Below are 12,758 nucleotides of genomic sequence, written 5' to 3' on the forward strand. Positions count from 1 at the left end.
GCATTTTCAGCAAATGGTGCTGGTTCAACTGGAGGGCAACATGTAGAAGAATGCAGATCGATCCATGCTTATCACCCTGTACAAAGCTTAAGTCCAAGTGGATCAAGGACCTCCACATCAAACCAGACACACTCAAACTAATAGAAGAAAAACTGCAAAGCTTCTGTAAGGCAAAGGACACTGTGGTTAGAGCAAAACGGCAACCAACAGATTGGGAAAAGATCTTTACCAATCCTACAACAGATAGAGGCCTTATATCCAAAATATACAAGGACTCAAGAAGTTAGACCGCAGGGAGACAAATAACCCTATTAAAAATGGGGTTCAGAGCTAAACAAACAATTCACAGCTGAGGAATGTTGAATGGCTGAGAAACAACTAAAGAAATGTTCAACATCTTTAGTCATAAGGGAAATGCAAATCAAAACAACCCTGAGATTTCACCTCACACCAGTGAGAATGGCTAAGATAAAAAATCAGGTGACAGCAGATGCTGGCGAGGATGTGGAGAAAGTGGAACACTCCTCCATTGTTGGTGGGATTGCAGACTGGTACAACCATTCTGGAAATCAGTCTGGAGGTTCCTCAGAAAATTGGACATTGAACTGCCTGAGGATCCAGCTATACCTCTCTTGGGCATATACCCAAAGGATGCCTCAACATATAAAAGAGACACGCGCTCCACTATGTTCATCGCAGCCTTATTTATAATAGCCAGAAACTGGAAAGAACCCCGATGCCCTTCAACAGAGGAATGCATACAGAAAATGTAGTACATCTACACAATGGAATATTACTCAGCTATCAAAAACAACGAGTTTATGAAATTCGTAGGCAAATGGTTGGAACTGGAAAATATCATCCTGAGTGAGCTAACCCAATCACAGAGAGACATACATGGTATGCACTCATTGATAAGTGGCTATTAGCCCAAATGCTTGAATTACCCTAGATCCCTAGAACAAACGAAACTCAAGACGGATGATCAAAATGTGAATGCTTCACTCCTTCTTTAAATGAGGAAAAAGAATACCCTTGGCAGGGAAGGGAGAGGCAAAGATTAAAACAGAGACTGAAGGAACACCCATTCAGAGCCTGCCCCACATGTGGCCCATACATATACAGCCACCCAATTAGACAAGATGGATGAAGCAAAGAAGTGCAGACTGACAGGAGCCGGATGTAGATCTCTCCTGAGAGACACAGCCAGAATACAGCAAATACATAGGCGACTCCCAGCAGCAAACCACTGAACTGAGAATAGGACCCCCGTTGAAGGAATCAGAGAAAGAACTGGAAGAGCTTGAAGGGGCTCGAGACCCCATATGTACAACAATGCCAAGCAACCAGAGCTTCCAGGGACTAAGCCACTACCTAAAGACTATACATGGACTGACCCTGGACTCTGACCTCATAGGTAGCAATGAATATCCTAGTAAGAGCACAAGTGGAAGGGGAAGCCCTGGGTCCTGCTAAGACTGAACCCCCAGTGAACTAGACTGTGGGGGGGAGGGCGGCAATGGGAGGAGGGTTGGGAGGGGAACACCCATAAGGAAGGGGAGGGGGGAGGGGGATGTTTGCCCGGAAACCGGGAAAGGGAATAACACTCGAAATGTATATAAGAAATACTCAAGTTAATAAAAAAATAAATAAATAAATAAAATAAAATAAAAAGTAGATCAAGAACCTCAACATAAAACCACATACTCTGAATCAATTGGAAGAGAAATTTGGAAAGAGCCTCAAACTCATTGGCACATGGGGAAATTTTCTGAACCGAATACCAATGGCTCAGGAACTAAGGTCAACAATGGATAAATGGGACCTCATGAAACTGAAAACCTTCCAGAAGACAAAAGACACTGTCAATAGGCTAAATTGGCAAACTACAGATTGGGAAGATATCTTCACTAACCCTACATTGACTCTCAAGAGAAGGAAAATAACCCCTCTTATCACCATCTTCAGTGTACAAAGTTAAGCAGGGATCCGATCTTGGTGACTTTATGAAAATAAGAAACTATTGAAAATTTTGAATGGGGTAGTGACAAAGTTTTGTTTAAAATGTGTACGTTTTATTATTATTATTATTATTATTATTATTATTATTATTATTATTAGTGACTCTAACATGTATGGTTCTGGTTCAGTAGGTCTGATGAAGTTGGGAAGAGAAGAATCTAGCCAATGGAAATTAGCGGACAGCAAGACACTCAGGGGAGCTGGATGTGCCCCCAGAGGACTAAGTAGCCAGGGGAAATATGTGTTTGGGACTTTAAAATGTATGGGAACAAAAAAGAAGCATGTAGAACAGTATATACAAGTCTAAAGAGAAGTAGTAAAGATTATGAAAACTAGTTAGATGTAAGATGTTATTTGAAACAAAAGTTCACACACTTTGATTAAGAATTGGATGTAGAATATGAGAAAAAGATGAACAAATGAGCCTGGATCTGAACTGAACCAATCCCACAGCTCCCTGTACCCAAATCCCATGGGAAAGAGAGCTGAAAACCCAAAACTGCAGACAATCCTGAAACCACAGCACAGACTGCCACTTCTGCCCACCTCTGCCCACATCCTTGGCAAAAAAGGAAACTACATAATGCCTCTGGACACAGGAATATAGGAGCAGTCACAGGCAGGAAAATGCTGGTTCTGGCCTTTTCGGGAACTGAACTGAACCGGTCACATAGCTCCCTGCACCCAACTTACCTGGGACAGAGAGATGGAAGTGTAGACACTTCCTGAGAACTCAGAGGAGACTACTCTCTACCCAGATTCCTGACTCAAGAGGAAATTGCCTACTGCCATCTGTGGCCCCTGAGCAGAGAGAACGAGGAGCAGTCAGGAGCAGGACACTTCAGGTTGCTGACTATGCTGAGAGCTGAAAGCCAGTCACTAGGAGCACCTACACAGCTGAAAGCAGAGCTCTCTGTTCCTAGATCCAGCTGAAAGGAAACAGGTCTATAGGAGTGCTGACACACACTCTACAAGAGTCAAGTCACTGTTAGAGATAGCAAGACAAGATAACACCAGAGGCAAGTTGATGGCAAGAGGCAATCGTGGGAACCTAAGCAACAAAAACCAGCACTACTTGGAATCATCAGAGCCCAGTTCTCACAACAAAGCAAATACTGGATATCCAAACACACCAGAAAAGTAAGATTTGAACTTAAAATCACATGTCATGGTAATGATGGAGGACTTTAAGAAGGACCTAAATAACTCCCTTAAAGAAATACAGGAAAACACAAGCAAACAAGTAGAAGCTCTTAAAGATGAAACACAAAAATACCTTAGGTGAAACATAGGAAAACACAACCAAACTGGTGAAAAAATTGAACAAAACCATCCAGGACTTAAAATAGGAAATAGAAACAATAAAGAAAGCACAAAGGGAGAAAACCCTGGAGACAGAAAATCTAGGGAAGAGATCAAGAGTCATAGATGCAAGGATCAACAGCAGAATAGAAGAGAAAAAAAGAGAGAAACTCAGGGGGAGAAGATACCATAGAAAACATCAACATAACTGCCAAAGACAATGAAAACACAAAAAGCTCCTACCCAAAAACATCCAGGAAATCCAGGACACAATGAGATCAAACCTAAGGATAATAGGTATGGAAGAGAGTGAAGATGCCCAACTTAAAAAACCAGTAAATATCTACAACAAAATTATGGAAGAAAACTTCCCTAACCTAAAGAAAGTAATGCCCATAAACATACAAGAAACATAGAGAACTCCAAATAAACTGGACAAGAAAAGAAATTCCTCCTGTCACATAATAGTTAAAACACCAAATGCACAAAACAAAGATTTTTAAAAACAGTAAAGGAAAAAGGCCAAGTAACATATAAAGGCATACCTATAAGAATTACACCAGACTTCTCACCAGAGACTATGTAAGCCAGAAGATCCTGGGTAGACAATTTTCTAGACAAATACCTGGTACCAAAGTCAAATCAGGAACAGATAAACCATCTAAATAACCCGATAACTCCTAAAGAAATAGAAGCAGTTATTAAAAGTCTCCCAACCAAAAACACTCCAGAGCCAGATGGGTTTAGTGCAGAATTCTATCAGATCTTCATAGAAGACCTCATACCAAAACTGTCCAAAGTATTCCACAAAATAAAAACAGATGGAGCACTACCCAATTCCTTCTATGGAGCCACAATTATGCTTATAACTAAACCATACAAAGACCAAACAAAGAAAGAGAACTTCAGACCAATTTCTGTTATGAATATTAAATTAAAAATCCTCAATAAAATTCTCATAAACTGAATCCAAGAACACATCAAAACGATCATCCATCATGATCAAGTAGGCTTCATCCAAGGAATGCAGGGATGGCTTAATATATGGAAATCCATCAGTGTAATCCACTATATAAACAAACTCAAAGGAAAAAAAACACTTGATTATTTCATTAGATGCTGAAAACATTTGACAAAATTTAACATTCCTTCAAGATAAAACTCCTGGAAAGAACAGGAATTCAAGGCCCATACCTAAACATAGTAAAAGCAATATATAGCAAACAGCAGCTAACATTTAACTAAATGGAGAGAAACTTGAAGCAATCCCACTAAAATCAGGGACTATACAAGGCTGGCCACTCTCTCCCTACTTATTCAATATAGTACTTGAAGTCCTATCTGAGGAATCAGACAATGAAAGGAGGTCAATGGAATACACAATGGAAAGGAAGAAGTCAAAATATCACTTTTTGCAGATGATATAATAGTATACTGAAGTAACCACAAAAGTTCCACCAGAGAACTAATAAGCCTGATAAACAATTTCAGCAAAGAGGCTGGGTATAAAATTAATTCAAACAAATCATTAACCTTCCTCTATTCAAAGTATAAACAGGCTGAGAAATAAATAAGGGAAATGACACTCTTTACAATAGTCCCAAATAATATAAAATAGCTTGGAGTGACTTTAACCAAGCAAATGAAAGATCTGTATGACAAGAACTTCAAGTCTCTGAAGAAAAAACTTGAAGAAGATCACAGATGCTCATGGACTGGCAGGATTAATATAGTAAAAAAAAAAAAATGGCCATTTTACCAAAAGCAATCTACAGATTCAATGCAATTCCCATCAAAATTACAACTCAATTCTTCATAGAGTTAGAAAGAGCAATTTGCAAATTCATTTGGAATAAAAAAAAAAAAACAGGAGAGTGAAAACTATACTCAACAATAAAAGAACTTCTGGCTTCAGAGGGGCAGACACGCCTGGGAAGCCAGAGGAGAATACACTCTGCCCACATTTCTGACTCTAGATGAAAATGCCTAGTGCCATCTGGGACCCCTGTGCTCAGGGACCTGACAAAAGACTGGGCAGGAGGTTCCAGTTGCTGCCCTCATGGAGAGCTGAAATGCAGGCCCCGAGGAGCGACTTCAGCCCGGGACCAGAGGGAAGACCAACTTTTCTGCTCCAAGTGACCTGCCTGGTGGACTCAGGACACACAGAGGCAAAATTCCTCTAGGACCGGACACTTCCAGTTTCTAGCAGGCAGCCCGAACCTGGCTGATCCCTGCCCATAGCTCCCTGCTCCCAAGCCCCATGGGAGAGAGAGCTCACCGCCTGGACAGGTGGGCACTCCTGAGACTGCAGGGCAGGAGAGACCTCTAGTACTGCCCACCCTTGCCCACATCCCTGGCCCAAGAGGAAACTGTACAGGCCTTCTGGGAACAGGAAGAAAGGGGCACTCAAGTGGCAGGTCCCTTGGGGTCCAGACACTGCCTGGATTTGAAGGGACCCGGTCAAACAGCTCCCTGCACCCAAAACCGGTGAGAGGGAGAGCTAAACTTTCAGAGGGGAAGACAGGCTTGGGAAGCCAGAAGAGACTGCACTCTGACCACATTTCTGACTCTAGAGGAAAACACCTAGCACCATCTGGGGACGCTCTGCACAGGGACACCAGAAAAGGTGGGGCAGGCCCTTCTGGTTGTTACCCTCACAAACCCCTGAATCACAGCCTCCCCAGGGGCGACTTCAGGCCTGAGACCAGAGGTAAGACCAACTTTTCTGCTCCAAGTGACCTAGCTGGTGGACTCAGGACACAGGCTGACAGGAACACCGGAAGACTAGTAGAAAGGAAAGACTACACTCCTGAAAGCAGAACTCTCTGCTCCCATAACTGGCTGAAAGAAAACAGGAAAACAGGTCTATGGCACTCCTGACACATAGGCCTATAGGACAGTCTAGTCACTGTCAGAAATAGTAGAACAAGGTAACACCAGAGATAATCTGATGGCAAGAGACAAGCCCAGGAACTCAAGCAATATAAAACAAGACTACATGGTATAATCAGAGCCCATTCCCCCACCAGTGCAAACACTGAGTATCCAAACACACCAGAAAAGCAAGATCTAGATTTTAAATTACATTTGATCATTGTGATGGAGGACTTCAAGAAAGGCATAAAGAACTCCCTTAGAGAAATGCAAGAAAACACAAATGAAAAACAGAAGCCTAAAGAGAGGAATCACAAAAATCTCTGAAGGAATTAGAGGAAAACACAATCAAACAGGTGAAGGAATTGAAAATGGAAATAGAAACAATAAAGAAAGCACAGAGGGATACAACCCTGGATATAGAAAACCAGAGGAAGAGACAAGGAGCCGTAGATACAAGCATCACAAACAGATACAAGAAATAGAAGGGAGAATCTCAGGAGCAGAAGATTCCATAGAAATTATGGACACAACTGTTAAAGATAATGGAAAATGGAAAAAGCTACTGGCCCAAAATGTACAGGAAATCCAGGACTCAATGAGAAGACCAAATCTAAGGATAATAGGTATAGAAGAGAGTGAAGACTCCCAGCTCAAAGGACCAATAAATATCTACAACAAAATCATAGATGAAAGCTTCCCTAACTTAAAGAAAGAGATGCCCATAAACATAAAAAAAAGCCTATAGAACTCCAAATAGATTGGACCAGAAAAGAAAATCCTCTCATCACATAACAGTCAAAACAACAAATGCACAAAACAAAGAAAGAATATTAAAAGCAGTAAGAGAAAAAGGCAGACCTATCAGAATTACATCAGATTTCTCACCAGAGAATATGAAAGACAGAAGATCCTGGACAGATGTCATACAGACCATAAGAGAACGAAAATGCCAGCCCAGGTTTACTGAATCCAGCAAAATTCTCAATAAACATAGATGGAGAAACAAAGATATTCCATGACAAAACCAAATTTACACAATATCTTTCTACAAATCCAGCTGTACAAAGGATAATAAATGGTAAAGCCCAACACAAGGAGGCAAGCTACACCCTAGAAAAAGCAAGAAACTAATCGTCTAGCAGCAAAACAAAGACAAGACAAGCACAAACATAATCTCACATCGAAATATGAATATAAAAGGAAGCAACAATCACTATTCCTTAATATCCCTCAACATTAATTGACTCAAATCCCCAATAAAAAGACACAGATTAACAAACTGGATGTGCAATGAGGACCCAGCATTCTGCTGCCTACAGGAAACACGACTAAGAGACAAAAACAGACACTACCTCAGAGTAAAAGGCTGGAAAACAATTTTTCAAGCAAATGGTCTGAAGAAGCAAGCTAGAGTAGCCATTCTAATATCGAATAAAATCGATTTTCAACCAAAAGACATCAAAAAAGATAGGGAAGGACACTTCATATTCATCAAAGGAAAAATCCACCAAGATGAACTCTCAATCCTAAATATCTATGCTCCAAACACAAGGGCACCTACATACATAAAAGAAACCTTACTATAGCTCTAAGGACACATTGCACCTCACACAATAATAGTAGGAGATTTCAACACCCCACTCTCATCAGTGGACAGATCATGGAAACAGAAATTAAACAGAGACGTAGACAAACTAAGAGAAGTCATGAGCCAAATGGACTTAACGGATATTTATAGAACATTCTATCCTAAAGCAAAAGGATATACCTTCTTCTCAGCTCCTCATGGTACTTTCTCCAAAATTGACCATATAATTGGTCAAAAAACGGGCCTCAACAGGTACAGAAAGATAGAAATAATCCCATGCGTGCTATCAGACCACCACGGCCTAAAACTGGTCTTCAATAACAATAAGGGAAGAATGCCCACATATACGGGGAAATTGAACAATGCTCTACTCAATGATAACCTGGTCAAGGAATAAAGAAAGAAAGAAATTAAAGACTTCTTAGAATTTAATGAAAATGAAGGTACAACATACCCAAACTTATGGGACACAATGAAAGCTGTGCTGAGAGGAAAACTCATACCTCTGAGTGCCTGCAGAAAGAAACAGGAGAGAGCATATGTCAGCAGCTTGACAGCACACCTAAAAGCTCTAGAACAAAAAGAAGCAAATACACCCAGGAGGAGTAGAAGGCAGGAAATAATCAAACTCAGAGCTGAAATCAACCAAGTAGAAACACAAAGGACTATACAAAGAATCAACAGAACCAAAAGCTGGTTCCTTGAGAAAATCAACAAGATAGACAAACCCTTAGCCAGACTAACGCAAGGACACAGAGAGTGTGTCCAAGTTAACAAAATCAGAAATCAAAAGGGAGACATAACTACAGATTCAGAGGAAATACAAAAAATCATCAGATCCTACTACAAAAACCTATATTCAACAAAACTTGAAAATCTGCAGGAAATGGACAATTTCCTAGACAGATACCAGGTACAGAAGCTAAATCAGGAACAGATAAACCATTTAAAGAACCCCACAACTCCTAAAAAAAATAGAAGCAGTCATTAAAGGTCTCCCAACCAAAAATAGCCCAGGTCCAGATGGGTTCAGTGCAGAATTCTATCAGACATTCATAGAAGACCTCATACCAATAATATCCAAACTATTCCACAAAATTGAAACAGAAGGAGCACTACTGAATTTCTTCTATGAAGCCACAATTACTTTTATACCAAAACCACACAAAGACCCAACAAAGAAAGAGACCTTCAGACCAATTTCCCTTATGAATATCGACGCAAAATACTCAATAAAATTCTGGCAAACCGAATCCAAGAGCACATCAAAACAATCATCCACCATGATCAAGTAGGCTTTATCCCAGGAATGCAGGGTTGGTTTAATATATGAAATATCATCAATGTAATCCGCTATCTAAACAAACTAAAAGATTAAAAACCACATGATCATTTCATTATATGCTGAGAAAGCATTTGACAAAATTCAACACCCCTTCATGATAAAAGTCCTGGGAAGAATAGGAATTCAAGGCCTATACCTAAACATAGTAAAAGCCATATACAGCAAGCCAGTAGCTAACATTAATCAAAATGGAGAGACACTTGAAGCAAACCTACTAAAATCATGGACTAGACAAGGCTGCCCCTCTCTCCCTACTTATTCAATATAGTTCTTGAAGTCCTAGCCAGAGCAATCAGACAGCAAAAGGAAATCAAAGTGATACAGAATGGAAAGGAAGAAGTCAAAATATCACTATTTGCAGATGACATGATAGTATATTTAAGTGATCCCAAAAGTTCCACCAGAGAACCAATAAACTGATAAACACCTTCTGCAAAGTGGCTGGGTATAAATTTAACTCAAAAAATCAGTAGCTTTCCTCTACACAAAAGAGAAACAAGGGAAGAAAGAAATTAGGGAAAGGACACGATTCATAATAGTCTCAAATAATATAAAATAACTCGGTGTGACTTTAACCAAACAAGTGAAAGATCTGTATAAGAACTTCAAGCCTATGAATAAAGAAATTGAAGAAGATCTCAGAGAAAGGAGAGATTTCCCATGCTCATGCATTGACAGGATTAATATAGTAAAAATGTCCATTTTATCAAAAGAGATCTACAGATTCAATGAAACCTCCATCAAAATACCAATCCAGGACTTCAGAGAGTTAGACAGAACAATTTGCAAATTCATCTGGAATAACAAAAAACCCAGGATAGCTAAAACTATCCTCAACAATAAAAGGACTTCAGGGGGAATCACTATCCCTGAACTCAAGCAGTATTACAGAGCAATAGTGACAAAAACTGCATGGTATTGGTACAGAGACAGACAGATAGACCAATGGAATAGAATTGAAGACCCGGAAATGAACCCACACACATATGGTCACTTGAGTTTTGACAAAGGAGCCAAAACCATCCAATGGAAAAAAAGATAGCATTTTCAGCAAATGGTGCTGGTTCAACTGGAGGTCAGCATGTAGAAGAATGAAGATCGGCCCATGCTTATCACCCTGTACAAAGCTTAAGTCCAAGTGGATCAAGGACCTCCACATCAAACCAGATACACTCAAACTAATAGAAGAAAAACTAGGACAGCATCTTGAACACACGGGCACTGGAAAAAATTTCCTGAACAAAACACCAATGGCTTATGCTCTAAGATCAAGATTCGACAAATGGGATCTCATAAAACTGCAAAGCTTCTGTAAGGCAAAGGACACTATTGTTAGGACAAAATGGCAACCAACAGATTGGGAAAAAATATTTACCAATCCTACAACTGATAGAGGGCTTCTATCCAAAATATACAAAGAACTCAAGAAGGTAAACCGCAGGGAGACAAATAACCCTATTAAAAATGGGGTTCAGAGCTAAACAAAGAATTCACAGCTGAGGAATGCCATATGACTGAGAAGCACCTAAAGAGATATTGAACATATTTAGTCATAAGGGAAATGCAAATCAAAACAACACTTTGATTCCACCTCACACCAGTCAGAATGGCTAAGATCAAAAACTGTGGCGGCAGAAGATGCTGGTGAGGATGTGGAGAAAGAGGAACACTCCTCCATTTTTGGTGTGATTGCAGACTGGTACAACCACTTTGGAAATAAGTCTGGAGGTTCCTCAGAAAATTGGACATTGCACTACCTGAGGACCCACCTATACCTCTCATGGGCATATAACCAAATGATGCTCCAACATATAACAAAGACATGCTCCACTATGTTCATAGCAGCCTTATTTCTAGTAGCCAGAAGCTGGAAAGAACCCAGATGCCCTTCAACAGAGGAATGGATGCAGAAAATGTGGTACATCTACACAATGGAATACTAGTCTGCTATCAAAAAAATGACTATAAAATTCATAGGGAAATGGATGGAACTGGAAAATATCTTCCTTAGTGAGGTAACTCAATCACAGAAAAATCGCACATGGTATGCACTCATTGATAAGTGGATATTAGCCCAAATGCTCAAATTACCCTAGATGTACAGAACACAGTCTTGGCAGGACCTAGGGCTTCCCCTTCCACTGGTGCTCTTACTAGGATATTCATTGCTACCTATGAGGTCAGAGCCCAGGGTCATTCCATGTCTAGTCTTTGGGTAGTGGCTTAGTCCCTGGAAGCTCTGGTTGCTTGGCATTGTTGTTCATATGGGGTATCAACCTCCTTCAAGCTCTTTCAGTTCTTTCTCTGATTCCTTCAATGATTTTCCTGTTCAGTGGTTTGCTGCTGGCATTCGCCTATGTATTTGCCAGATTCTGGCTTTGTCTCTCAGGAGAGATCTACATCTGGTTCCTGTCGGCCTGCACTTCTTTTCTTCATCCATGTTATCTAGTTTGGTGGCTGTATATGTATGGGCCACATGTGGGCCAGGCTCTGAATGGCTGTTCCTTCTGCCTCTGTTCTAAACTTTACCTCCCAATTCCCTCCCAAATGTATTCTTGTTCCCCTTTTAAAGAAGGAGTGAAGCATTCACATTTTTGCTTTTCAGGATAACAGCAGCCTCAAGTTTAATTCTCTTATTTATATACTTTACAGCATCTTGGAAAACAAGGGCACAAGCTAACAGAAACACTTGGCTAAAATGTGCACAAGACAATTCCAAAAAGCTCTGTTTTTTTCCACCAAGGTCAACAGAATCTTCAGCCGTTAGCCTTGAGCTCCAGGTGCACCTCCTCTTATCATCCCATGTCTCAGCATGCCAGGAGGGAATCTGCCAATGGGCCGGACCTACCTTGACTATGGCCGGCAGGCCGACTTTTTCTCTCTTTTTTTCGCTGCTTCAGAGAAGTATCAAAAAAAACTCCCAACACAGGATCTCTATTATACAAGGTGACAAACAGTATACTCTAGAGGAGTCCCATTGAGGTTCCAGTATTGATGGAGTAGCAGAAACCAGGGGCTTCCTACCAGACCAGAGTCATTTCAATGTACATTAGCAAACAAAGAAATATAGACAAAATGATATAATATGGGACACTATAGCTTTCACAATGAATTCCGAAAAAAAGTGTTTTTACTACTGTTGGAAGGAGATGAGTGAAATTGGAGTATGTGATATAAAATTCAAAAAGAACTTGGATTGCTTTCCAAGACTTTCTCAGTTTGCTTTCATATACATCTCAGGATCACCTTCCCAGGGGTTGAGCCACCCATGTAAATCATTAATGAAGAGAATGCCATGTAGACTTCGATTTTTTTAAACCTACTTTTAATAAGTGTTTTTATACACCTGCCCCCCCCACTTCTAGTCTACCATCCAAAGGTAGGGTAGAAAAGATGGCAAATAGGACAAGGGGATGTGAACATATTTAGAAGTAGTTCCTTAGATTTATTCCTATTTGCTTTTCAGGATAACAGCAGTTCATTTCGGTAGTATCAGGATAGCAAACACTAATCACTACCAGCAGTGGTGGCATGATCCAGCAGAAACTGCCAGGCCTCCACCAAATCAGCATGAGTCAGCAGCAGCAGCAACCAGGACCTGCTGGGATAACAGAAGTTCTCTGC

Source organism: Rattus norvegicus, chromosome 2 (assembly GCF_036323735.1).
Source record: "Rattus norvegicus strain BN/NHsdMcwi chromosome 2, GRCr8, whole genome shotgun sequence".
Classification (NCBI taxonomy): Eukaryota; Metazoa; Chordata; class Mammalia; order Rodentia; family Muridae; genus Rattus; species Rattus norvegicus.